This window comes from Neomonachus schauinslandi, chromosome 10 (genome assembly GCF_002201575.2).
Source record: "Neomonachus schauinslandi chromosome 10, ASM220157v2, whole genome shotgun sequence".
Classification (NCBI taxonomy): Eukaryota; Metazoa; Chordata; class Mammalia; order Carnivora; family Phocidae; genus Neomonachus; species Neomonachus schauinslandi.
In genome coordinates, this window is record NC_058412.1 from 71,447,238 (window position 1) to 71,459,318 (window position 12,081).

The following is a 12,081-nucleotide window of genomic DNA, read 5'->3' on the forward strand; positions in this document are numbered from 1 at the left end:
TGTCAGGCTCTGTGCTCATCTAGGAGTCGGCTTGAGATCCTCTGCCCCTCCCCCTGCTCGCTCTCACTCATGTGTGCACTTTGTCTCCCTCTCTAAAATAAATTAGTTAGGGGCACCTGGGTGGCTCAGATGGTTAAGCGTCTGCCTTCGGCTCAGGTCATGATCTCAGGGTCCTGGGATCGAGTCCCGCATCGGGCTCCCTGCTCCTTGGGAGCCTGCTTCTCCCTCTGCCTCTCTCTCTCTCTCTCTGTCTCTCATGAATAAATAAATAAAAAAATTTAAAAAAAAAATAAAATAAATTAGTTAGGGGCACCTGGGTGGCTCAGTCGTTAAGCCTCTGCCTTCAGCTCAGGTCATGATCCCAGGGTCCTGGGATGGAGCCCCACATCAGTCTCCCTGCTCAGCGGGGAGTCTGCTTCTCCCTCTCCCACTCTCCCTGCTTGTGTTCCCTCTCTCGCTGTGTCTCTCTCCCTCTCTCTCAACTAAATAAAATCTTTTTCAAAAAGAGTTTAAAGTTGACATATATTAAGAAAGTATCTTGAACATGAGATCCCTATTGATAATATAGTGATTTTACTGTGGCAGAAAATGATTCCTGATTTCATGTTGTGTTTCTAGATAATAGCAGTGTGTATATGTACAGCTTTCCATTGGATAATGGCAAAAATTTTAGCAGAGAAGAGTGACTGACGTGTAATTTGGGGGAGGTTTTTTTTTTGTTTTTTCCTCTTCTTTACTATCACCACCTTAATCCAGGCCTTTCTGGTTTATTGCCATTATTGAAGGAGTCTTTTTATTGTATCCTAGTTTATATGCACATTGCTGCCTAAGCCACCTCCTTAGTGAAAGGTTTAATTATTAAATGTTACAACACTAACTGAAATTTTTCCTTTTTTTTTTAAACAGAGTAAAAGAGCATTCCCTTTACCCTTGGCTTTTTTAAGGACTTTGTGTGGCCCCAGTGATTCTCAAAAATGTGACTCCTGACCCAACAGTAGCAACATCCCTTGGAACTTGATGGCAGTGTAAATTCTTACCCCCTCTCCCATTTCTGATTCAGAAACACTGGGAGCGGAGCTCAGCATTGTGTTTTAATAAGATCTCCACATGATTCTGATCTGTGCTAGAATTTGAGGACGGCTGATCTAGTCCATCCCTCTGTTTGCAGGCAGAGAATTGAGGTGTAGAGAGGTTGATTGGTTTGCCCAAAGTGTTATAATTAGTTTTCTTTCTAACGCTCAACACTTGATTTGACTTTTTTTTTATGATTTTTTAAAATTTATTTGACAGAGACACAGCGAGAGAAGGAACACAAGCAGGGGGAGTGGGAGAGGGAGAAGCAGGCTTCCTGCTGAGCAGAGAGCCCCATGCAGGGCTCAGTCCCAGGACCCTGGGATCATGACCTGAGCCGAAGGCAGACGCTTAACAACTGAGCCACCCAGGTGCCCCTTGATTTGACTTTTTATAAGTTGGAATTAAAGCAATATGAAATGGGGATGTTGGGAAAGGCTTTATAGATAGAAAACATGGGACTTGCCAGAACACAACTATAACCTTATGTAAGTAGAGAGAAAAGAGATGGATATTGTAAGAAGGAAGACCACAATGAATAAAGGCACATAGATATAAATACATATATAAACAGAATAGACTAAGTTGACTGATAGTAGGTGTTCTTTACAGGAGTATAGAGATAATATATGTAAAATAATGATCACACTACCTGACACATTGATAAAATGTTAGCTACTCTTTATTAGTGTTGTTGGCTGGTGGTGTTGGTTGTGTTGTTGATGTTGTGTGTTGTTGATGTTGTTGTTAGGCGGACAGTATGGTGTTGGTTGTGTGTTGATGTTGTGTGTTGTTGATGTTGTTGTTAGGCGGACAGTATGGAACAGAAGACTGGATTCCTGAACCTGCTACTTACTAGCTGTTTGAGAAGTTACTCTCTCTAAACCAACTATTGTTAAACTAATAACTGTTAATACTTCCTAGCTTAACAAGTAATCTTATTTTACACTGAATAACATAAAGCTAATGTCAAAAATCATCTCTCCCGAAAGGGTAAATTTTTATCTTGAATTGAAAGAATTTACAAAAATGGCCAGGAAAAAAAGTGGAAACTTTAGTAAGAGGGAACTGGTTAAATTTAACAAGGAGCTAATTAAATAAATAATGGAACCTTTATGTTCTGTAGCCATTGGAAACCATGTTTCAGAAAATTTCATGACCTGTATCATAAACATATTTCATATTCATGATGCAATGAAAAAAAGCAAGGTACAAAGCAGTACATACAGTATTTCAATTAAATTATATAATTTGCATAGAGAAAAATAAGTAGAAGAATCCTAAAATATTAATGGGAATAAACTCTGAGTGATGGGATTTTCAGTAACTTTTTTTCCTTTGGTGTTTTTCTTCAGATTTTCTAAGTGGACATATTTTTATAATTAGAAAAAAATTAGTGTGACGAATAACTTCAGTTGTGGCAGGATTGTTGGAATAATTTTATAGCCTCCCAGAATGACTACTGATACTTTAAAGGAATCACTATTCTTTTTTTTTGTAGTCAGCCCATGGCATTTGTGGATTTCACACTGTATTTTTTTTTTTTTTTAAGATTGATTTATTTGAGAGAGAGAGAGAGAGAGCCGGGGGGAGGGGCAGAGGGAGAGAGAGAATCCCAAGCCGACTCTCCACTAAGGGTGGAGCCTGATTCGGGGCTCCATCCCAGGACTCTTGAGATCCTGACCTGAGCCGAAATCAAGAGTCAGCCACTTAACTGAGCCACCCAGGCACCCCGACCATTCAAGAACTATTCTGAACACCCATCATAAGTAGTATAATATTTTGTACTAGTAATCATTATTTCTACCTCATAGTTTTTTTTTGAAGGTTGAATTGGATAGTATAAAAAAGGCCTGTAGCTAGAATATTTTGAATGCACCTTGCTAACTTGCAGCATCCTATCTCATTTATGATAATAATAACTAACATTGGATGTCTCTGCAAGGTACTGTATTGATGTTCACAACATTTTATAAGGTAGGCACTATTATTTCCATTTTATGGATGCACTGAGAATCAGACAGATTAAGGAACTCGTCCCAAGATTGCACAGCTAGCTACTAAGCCAAGATTCTAACCAAGAGCCAGTTTTTTCAGAGCCTGTATCCCTAATCATTTGGGTATGGTATATCCAAATATTATTGATAGTTATAATACAAAAAGATCTAAGGAGATGCCCATTATGAAAATAAAGGGTCTGATGTGCATGTTCTGGTGTTTTGCATATAACACTTTTAATAAAATATGTGAAAATAGATTTTTTTTAATTCTATAAACATTTCCAAAAGAATATGTTTTATTTCATTGTTATTCTATATGCTAAATACTCATAGTAATAAATACTCCTGGTGTTCTTCCAAATGCTAAATACTTCTATATCCAGGAGTAGTTAGCAAAACTAATTTATGTTCAGATAGCACAGTGGTTAAGAGTATGGGGCTCTGGAGCTAGACTGAGTTCAAATTCTGCCTCTACTACTTGATACTGTTGTGATTTGGGGCAAGATGCTTAACCTCTCCTTGCCTAGTTACTTATTTAAAACTAGGAATATGTTCCTCAGAGTTGATACAGTGATTCAGTGACTTAATACAGGAATACCTTGTTTTATTGCACTTCACTTTATTTATTTATTTATTTTTTAAAAGATTTTATTTATTTATTTGAGAGAGAGAGAATGAGAGAGAACACATGAGAGGGGATAGGGTCAGAGGGCAAAGCAGACTCCCTGCCGAACAGGGAGCCCGATGCGGGACTCGATCCAGGGACTCCAGGATCATGACCTGAGCCGAAGGCAGTCGCTTAACCAACTGAGCCACCCAGGTGCCCCACTTCACTTTATTATATATCACAGATACTGCACTTTTTTTTTCTTTTGATTTTATTTATTTATTTGACAAAGAGAGACACAGTGAGAGAGGGAACACAAGCAAGGGGAGTGGGAGAGGGAGAAGCAGACTTCCTGCTGAGCAGGGAACCCGATGCGGGGCTCAATCCCAGGACTCTGGGATCATGACCTGAGCCAAAGGCAGACGCCTAACGACTGAGCCACCCAGGTGCCCCCAGATACTGCACTTTTAACAAATTGATGGTTTGTGGCAACCCTACACTGAGCAAGTCTATCAGCACTGTTTTTCTAATGGCATTTGCTCATTTGTATCGGTGTGTAATGTTTTGGTGATTCTTGCAATATGTCAAACTTCTTCATTATTATTTTATAGTGATGATCTGTGATCAGTGATTACGACTCGCTGAAAGCTCAGATAATGGTTAGCAATTTTTAGCAATAAAAGATTTTTTAAATTAAGGTATGTATGGGTTTAAGACATAATGCTTAATAGACTACAATATAGTATAAACATAACTTTTACATGCACTGGGAAACCAGAAATTAATTTGATTCACTTTCTTGCAGTGGTCTGGAACCAAACCTGCACATTTCCGAGGTGTGCCTATACATATATAAAACATTTGGAACAGTAGTGCTTACCACATGTAAGTGTTCAGTGTTAGGTACACGAGTAGTAGTAATAGTACTAGTAGCAGTAGTGGAATTGCTGCTGCTACTACTGTTAGTCCAGTTACTGTTATTGTCATCATTTGTATTATAAAATAAACTTTTGAGACATCCAAATTACATAACTAACATTGTACTTGGAGTCCATTGATCTAAAACTTATTTAGCTACCCCTGCTAACCTTCAGCAAGCAGTTCACTGAACTTTAATGGGCCTTGGGTGCTCTGTCAGTAGAATAGTGTTATAACATCTTTCCTGTCAGGTAATCTCTTGATCTGTAAAACATTACTTACTAGAAATCTTACAGTTCCAGAAATTATGGTCTAACTTTGAACCGTGAAAGAAAGAGAACTGATGATGCTCAGCCTTCCTCTCTCTCCATGAGGTCCATTTTCTTTCTTTCAGAAAAATAGTTTCTTATGTGTGTTGAGTTGACAACACAGGTTAAGCATTTAATGCTTGTTAGACTATAAAAGGCTTATTCTGATCTTCATACTTTAAATTTATTGCTAAATTTAATGTGAAAATAAAATTAGGGACAAGCTAAATTGTTTTCTTTTAAGCTGTGTGCATATGGTGATTAGTGTGCCCTATTTTATATTTTCCTAACACCTTATGTGTGCCTTTAAATGGTGCTTACTATCGTGCTTCAATTATTTGTATGTCTAGCTTCCTACAGGATCAAGCTACTTTGGCAGATCTTTATATTCATAGTGACTAACAAATACATGAAAACTAACAGCTTTTTAAAAATTGCTGACTTATATGAATCCTAGATTAGCCTATAATTAATTAGGTTTGTCTTAACTGTTGATTTGAGGCCATGGTCATTCTGACCCTAAATTAATGATGCACTTGATTCCCTGGTCCTATCAGCTTCTACTTTAGATGTAAAGCTAGTTTTGAATACTAATATTGTCCAAATGAACTTAAAGCGACTTAAAATTTGTGAAAGTTACTAACTTTAAAAGGAATTTTTTCCTGTTTGATAAAATAGAAAAGAATGATTGCATTACTTTATGAATTTTGTCAATTTAAGACATACGGGAAGGGTAAAACTGGAGGTAAAATAACAATAGAAGAAACAATGCAAATGTTCCCTTTTTGGGGTGAGGCTGTTCTATACTCCTTCTTTACCTGAAAGAGGTGGGAGAAAATGTCGTAGGAAAACAGAATGTGATTATATAACAGGAAAGAATGAAAATAAAGCTAAGCTATTCCCAAAGGATGTTAAGCCTTGATTTAGTAGTTGTCAGTTGGAGGTTTTCTTTTTTTTTTCATCAAGCTAGAATTATGTATTCTTGCCAATTCTGGGCCCACAGATATTTTTTATATATGGTGTTGATAATTTTGACATCAATAGATAACAGTCCACTCTGCCTTATGTAGCTTTTCCTCAAGGATTGAATAGCACGTTGCCATTAAGCATCTATATCACAGTATGTAAATAATGATAGGTAATCTATACTTAGTGACTCTCCACTTCTCCTGTAGTATATTTACAGAGTGATTAAATTCTCTATCTCTAAATCACTCACTGGATCTTGAGTTTGTTGAGAATCCCCACAGTACCTCAAAACTCAAAACCCAAACCTGAACTCATCTTTTTTCCCCTCCTCCCCATCCATGACTTGCCCACAAAGATCCCTCCCTTGGTACATGACACCACCATCCATTGGATTGCTCAAATCAGTATTACTCCTGGCTCCATCCTCGTGTCACCCATAACCATCCAGTCATCAAGTTTTATGAATTTACCTTGTACATATATCTCAAATCTATTCACTTCTTCCCTTTTTATTACTATAGTTCAAGCCATGTTTATCTCTTCTCAGTTGTATTACTGTCATAGCCTCCTAAACTGGTCTCCCACCATCAGTGCCACCCATTTCTTACTTTTTTTTTTTTTAAAGATTTATTTATTTGAGAGAGAGAATGAGAGAGAGAGAGCACATGAGAGGGGGGAGGGTCAGAGGGAGAAGCAGACTCCCTGCCGAGCAGGGAGCCTGATGCGGGACTTGATCCAGGGACTCCAGGATCATGACCTGAGCCGAAGGCAGTCGCTTAACCAACTGAGCCACCCAGGCACCCCCATTTCTTACTGTTTTTACACTGTTCAGGTAATTTTCCTAAAACAGAACTGTCGCTCTTCTGCTTAAAGACATTCAGTGGCTATCCTTGGCTTTCAAAGTAAAATCTCAATTCTTTGAAGTGTTTTTGGCACCCTTCATGATCTGGCCCCTGCTACAAGATACAGCCATATGGAGTGACTTGTAGTTCCTTGAGACCTGTACTGGAGGTGGGCACCATTAGGTCTTGACATACACGAACTCCCAGTTTTCATTCATCTCAGCTTGGACTTTCTTCAAAAAATCTTCACTAATACCCCAACATCATCTAATATTGGTTAGATATTCTTGTGTATTTCCATAGTACTTTCTGCTTATTCCTATTACAGCATGTGACATACTGTATTTTTATTGCCTGTTTAGTTGTCTGTATCTCTCCTAAATTCCTGGAGGGCAAATACAATATTCTGTTTGGTCGCTCCATTTCCCCCCCCCCCACCCCCCTTTTACAGTTGTCATCAACTTTGGAGCTCCTTTCTTCAGGTCCATTTCCTTCCTTCCTTCTTCCTTCTTTCCTTCCTCCCCTCACTTTCTTTCAATTAAAATTGTATTTATTTTTCGACTTATTTAGACATTAAAAACAAAAAACAGTTTATCCATTTCTCCTACCACCCACCTGCCCCCTGCTGTAGCAACTATCAATCTGTTCTCTGTATTTATGAGTGGTTTTCAGGAGTTTTTTTGTTTTTTATAAGCTTTGGAGTTTTTTGTTTTTGTTTTTTTAGATTCCACATGTAAGAGAAATCATACAGTGGTTGTCATTCTTCATCTGACTTACTTCACTTAGCATTAATGCCCTCAAGATTTACCCATGTAACCACAAATGGCAAGATTCCTTTCTTTTTTATGACTGAATAATATTCCATTGTGTGTATATACCACAATTTCTTTATCCATTCATCAGTCAGTGGACACAGGTTGTTTCCGTATATTGGCTGTTGTAAATAATGCTGCAATGAACATTGGGCGGGGGAGATATGTATATCTTCTTGTGTTAGTGTTTCTGTTTTCTTCAGATAATAGCCAAAAGTGGAATTGTTGGATCATATAGTAGTTCTGCTTTTAGTTTTTTAAGGAACCTCCATACTCTTTTCTGTAGTGGCTGTACCAGTTTACATTCCCACCAGAAATGCACAAGGGGTCCCTTTTCTCTACATCCTCACCAACACTTGTTATTTCTAGTTTTTTTGATAATAGCCATTCTAACAGGTATGAGTGATACCTCATTGTGGGGTTTTTTTTATTTAAGATTTCTTTATTTTAGAGCAAGCAAGCAGGGGAGGGGGAGAGGTTGAGAGAGAGAATCTCAAGCACATTTTCTGCTGAGTGCAGAGTACAACAGGGGGCTCGATCGCATGACCCTGAGATCATGACTTGAGCCAAAATCAAGAGTCCGATGCTTAACTGAGCCACCCAGGTGCCCCCCTCATGTGGTTTTGATTTGCATCCCCTAATGATTAATGATGTTAACATCTTTTCATGTACCTGTTGGCCTTAGTATGTGTTTGGGAAAATGTCTATTTAAATCTTCTGCCCAATTTTGAACTGGATTGTTGGGTTTCATTTTTGTTTTGCTGTTGAGTTGTAGGAGTTCTTTGTACATTTTGTATATTAGCCTTTTATCAGATACATAATTTGCAAATACTTTCTTCCATTCAATAGGTTGCCTTCTCATTTTGTTGATAGTTCCCTTTGCTGTGTAGAAGCTTTTTAGTTTGAGGTAGTCCCACTTGCTTATTTTTGCTTTTGTTGTTTTTGGTTTTGGTGTCAGATTAAAAAAAAAATCATTGCCAAGACCTGTGTCAAGGAGTTTGCTACCTATGTTTTCTTCTAGGAGTTTTAATGGTTTCAAGTTTTTAATCCATTTTGAGTTTATTTTTGTGCATAGTGTAAGATAATGGTCCAGATTCATTCTTTTGCATATAGGCTGTTTAGTTTTTCCAGCATCATTTATTGAAGACACTGTCCTTTCCCCATTTTATATTCTTGGCTCCTTTGTCATAAATTAATTGGCCTTATAGGTGTGGGTTTATTTCTGGGCCTTCTGCTGATTTTTGTGTCTTTTTACTCCCAATACAGTACTGTTTTAATTACTCTAGCTTTGTAATAAAGTTTGAAATCAGGGAGCATGATGCCTTCAGCTTTGTTCCCCTCAAGAATCAGGCAGGGGCTTTTATGTTTCCATACAAATTTTAGAGTTGTTTGTTCTATTTCCATGAAAAATGCCATTGAGTTTATGAGAGGGATTGCACTGAATTTATATATTGCTTTGGGTAGTATGGACACTTTAACAATATTAATTTTTCCAATCCACGAGCACAGAATATCTTTCCATTTGTGTCTTCACTTTTTTTCATTAATGTCTTACAGTTTTCAGTATACAGGTCTTTTACCTCCTTGGTTAAATTTATTCCTGGGTATTTTATACTTTTTGATGCTTTTGTAAATTGGACTGTTGTGTTTTTTTTAATTCTTTTTTAATTCTTTTGTATTTATTTTAGAGAGAGCATGAGCAGGAGGGGCAGAGGGAGGGAGAGTCTCAAGCAGGCCCACGCTGAGCACGGAGTCTTACACACAGCACTCGATCCCACAACCCCAAGATGTTTCTTCTTTTTTCTTTTTTTTATCTTGTAATAGTTCATTCTTCATGTATGCAGCAGCTTTTTATGTATTGATTTTGTATCCCGCAACTTTACTGAATTTATTCTAACAGTTTTTTATGGCTTTATGGTCTTCTATATATAACATAATGTCATCTGTAAATAGTGACAGCTTTACTTCTTCCTTTCCAATTTGGATGCCTTTATTTGTCCTGCCTAATTGCTCTGGCTAGGATTTCCAATACTGTGTTGAATAAAAGTGGCAAGAGTGAGCTATTGGTCTTGTTCCTGGTTTTAGAGGAAGAGCTTTTAGCTTTTCACCCTTGAGTATGTTAGCTGTGGGCTTGTCATATATGGCCTTTACTGTGTTGGAAGTATGTTCCCTCTCTACCCACACTGTTGAGAGTTTTTATTGTAAATGGATGTTGAATTTTGTCAGATGCTCTTGCTGCATCTGTTGAGACAGTCATCTGATTTTTATTCTTTGTTAATATGTTATATCTCATTGACTAATGTGCAGCTGTTGAGCCATCTTGCATCCCTGGAGCACAGATCCCAGCACCCACTTGATCGTGGTGTGTGATCCTTTTAATGTATTGTTGAATTCAGTTTGCTGATCTTCTGTTGAGGATTTTTACATTTAGGCCTATAATTTTCTTGTGGCCCTTACCTGGTTTTGCTATTAGAGTAATGTTTGCTATCGGGGTAATGTAAAATGAGTTTGGAAGAGTTTTCTCCTCTTCTTTTTTGAAAGAGCTTGAGAAGGACTCATATTAATTCTTCTTTGAATGGTTGGTAGAACATAACAATAAGAACCCATCATAAAAGGAAGAAGACCTATCAGTATGCTGCCTTATAAGAGACTCGTTTTCCAAAATAGATCATATGTCAGACCACAAAACAAGTCTTAATAAATTTAAGAGGATTGAAATCACATCAGGCATCTTTTCCAACCACAGTAGTATGAAACTAGAAAATTAATTATACAAAAAGACTGGCGAATTCATGAATTTGTGGATATTAAACAGTATGCTGCTGAACAACCAGTGGATCAAAGGAGAAATAAAAAAATACCTTAAAACAAATGAAAATGGAAATATGACAAATTTATGGGATGCAGCAAGAGCCGTTCAAAGAGGGAAGTTTGTGGCAGTAAATGCCTACCTCAAGAAATGAGAAGTCCAGGGGCACCTGGGTGGCTCAGTCGTTAAGCATCTGCCTTCAGCTCAGGTCATGATCCCAGGGTCCTGGGATCGAGCCCCCGCATCGGGCTCCCTGCACAGCGGGAAGCCTGCTTCTCCCTCTCCCACTCTCCCTGCTGTGTCCCTCTCTTGCTGTCTCTCTGTCAAAAAATAAATAAAATCTTCAAAAAAAAAAAAAAGTCTAAAACAACTTTATACCTCAAGGAACTGAAAAAACAACAGATGAAGCCCAAAGTTAGTACAAGGAAGGAAATAACAAAGATTAGAGTAGAAATTAATAAAATAGAGACTAAAAAGACAATAGAAAAGATTAAGGAAACTAAGAACTGGTTCTTTGAAAAGATAAAATTGACAGATTTTTAGCTAGACTCACAAGACAAAAGGAGAGAGGGCTCAAAATCAGAAATGAAAGAGGAAATATTACAACTGATAGCATAGAAATACAAAGGATTAGAAGAGATTTTCTTGTTACAGGATTGGAAGAGATTAGAATACAGTTACTTGCCAACGAATTGGACAACCCTAGAAGAAATGGATAAATTCCTAGAAATATACAACCTACCAAGACTGAATCATGATGAAGGAGAAAATCTGAACAGATGAATTACTAATAAGGAGGTTGAATCAGTAATCAAAATCTCCCAACAAGGGCCTTCACTCACTTGCTTCTCGGTGCCTGCTCCCAGTGGCCCTGAGGGCGTGTGGGCCAGAGGTGGCCCCAAAGAGTCGGAGGCGGAGGGGAAGCAGGTGTGCAAGTCTAAGTGTCGTGGCGGCGCACTCTTAGGCGAGAATTGGGAGGAGGAGGAGACTGCAAGGATAGGCCCAGGAGCAATGGCGTCCAAAGAGGAACAAGCAGTAAAAAAATCTCAACATGGAGAATGCCAAACAGGAAAATGAAAAAAAAGGATGAAAAGGACCAAGTTGCTAATAAAGGAGAACCCTTGGCCCTCCCTTTGGAAGCTGGTGAATATTGTGTGCCTAGAGTAAATCATAGGTGGTTCCATGTTAGGCAGCCCATCCTGCAGTATAGGTGGGACATGATTCAGAGAATAATAAATTTATATTGGAGAACCACAGGCAAGGATGAGAGAGGAGAATATGGAAAGGATTGGGAGGAGATGAGACAGCTGATGGAAAAGCTGAGGGAAAAGCAATTCAGTCATAGTCTGTGGGCAGTTAGCACTGACCCTCCTCACCCTGACCATCATGATGAGTTTTGCCTTATGCCTTGAATCTTGATGTTTTCCCTGAACCTGCTTCCTGAACTTAATGTTCTCAATGTAACCTTTGTTGTAAACCTTTTGGTGTTACATGTCTCTTGTGGGTCTCCTATGACCAGCTTCTAATTGAATGTTGTATTTTGACCCAGAATGTAAGATTCTGTCAGCAGGGGAGTTTTACCCTATTGCATGGCAAGGTGTTCATTATATATTGTGAAGTTAATAAAGCAGTTTAAAAGAAAAAAAAAGAAAAAAAACTCCCAACAAAAGTTCAGAATCAGACTGTTCCACTGGTGAATTCTTCTAAACATTCAAAGAATTAATGGTTGCTCTGTTTCACCAGTA

The 12,081-nt window shown here is 38.1% G+C and overlaps 1 protein-coding gene and 1 pseudogene across 1 annotated transcript in view; both read left to right on the plus strand.

Moving 5' to 3' along the window:
* The window catches only part of FBXO11 (F-box protein 11), an 84,963-nt gene that overhangs the window by 38,362 nt on the left and 34,520 nt on the right, over positions 1-12,081 (plus strand). The gene's annotated exons all lie outside the window — the stretch shown is intronic.
* On the plus strand, positions 11,348-11,748 carry LOC110590448 (annotated as a pseudogene).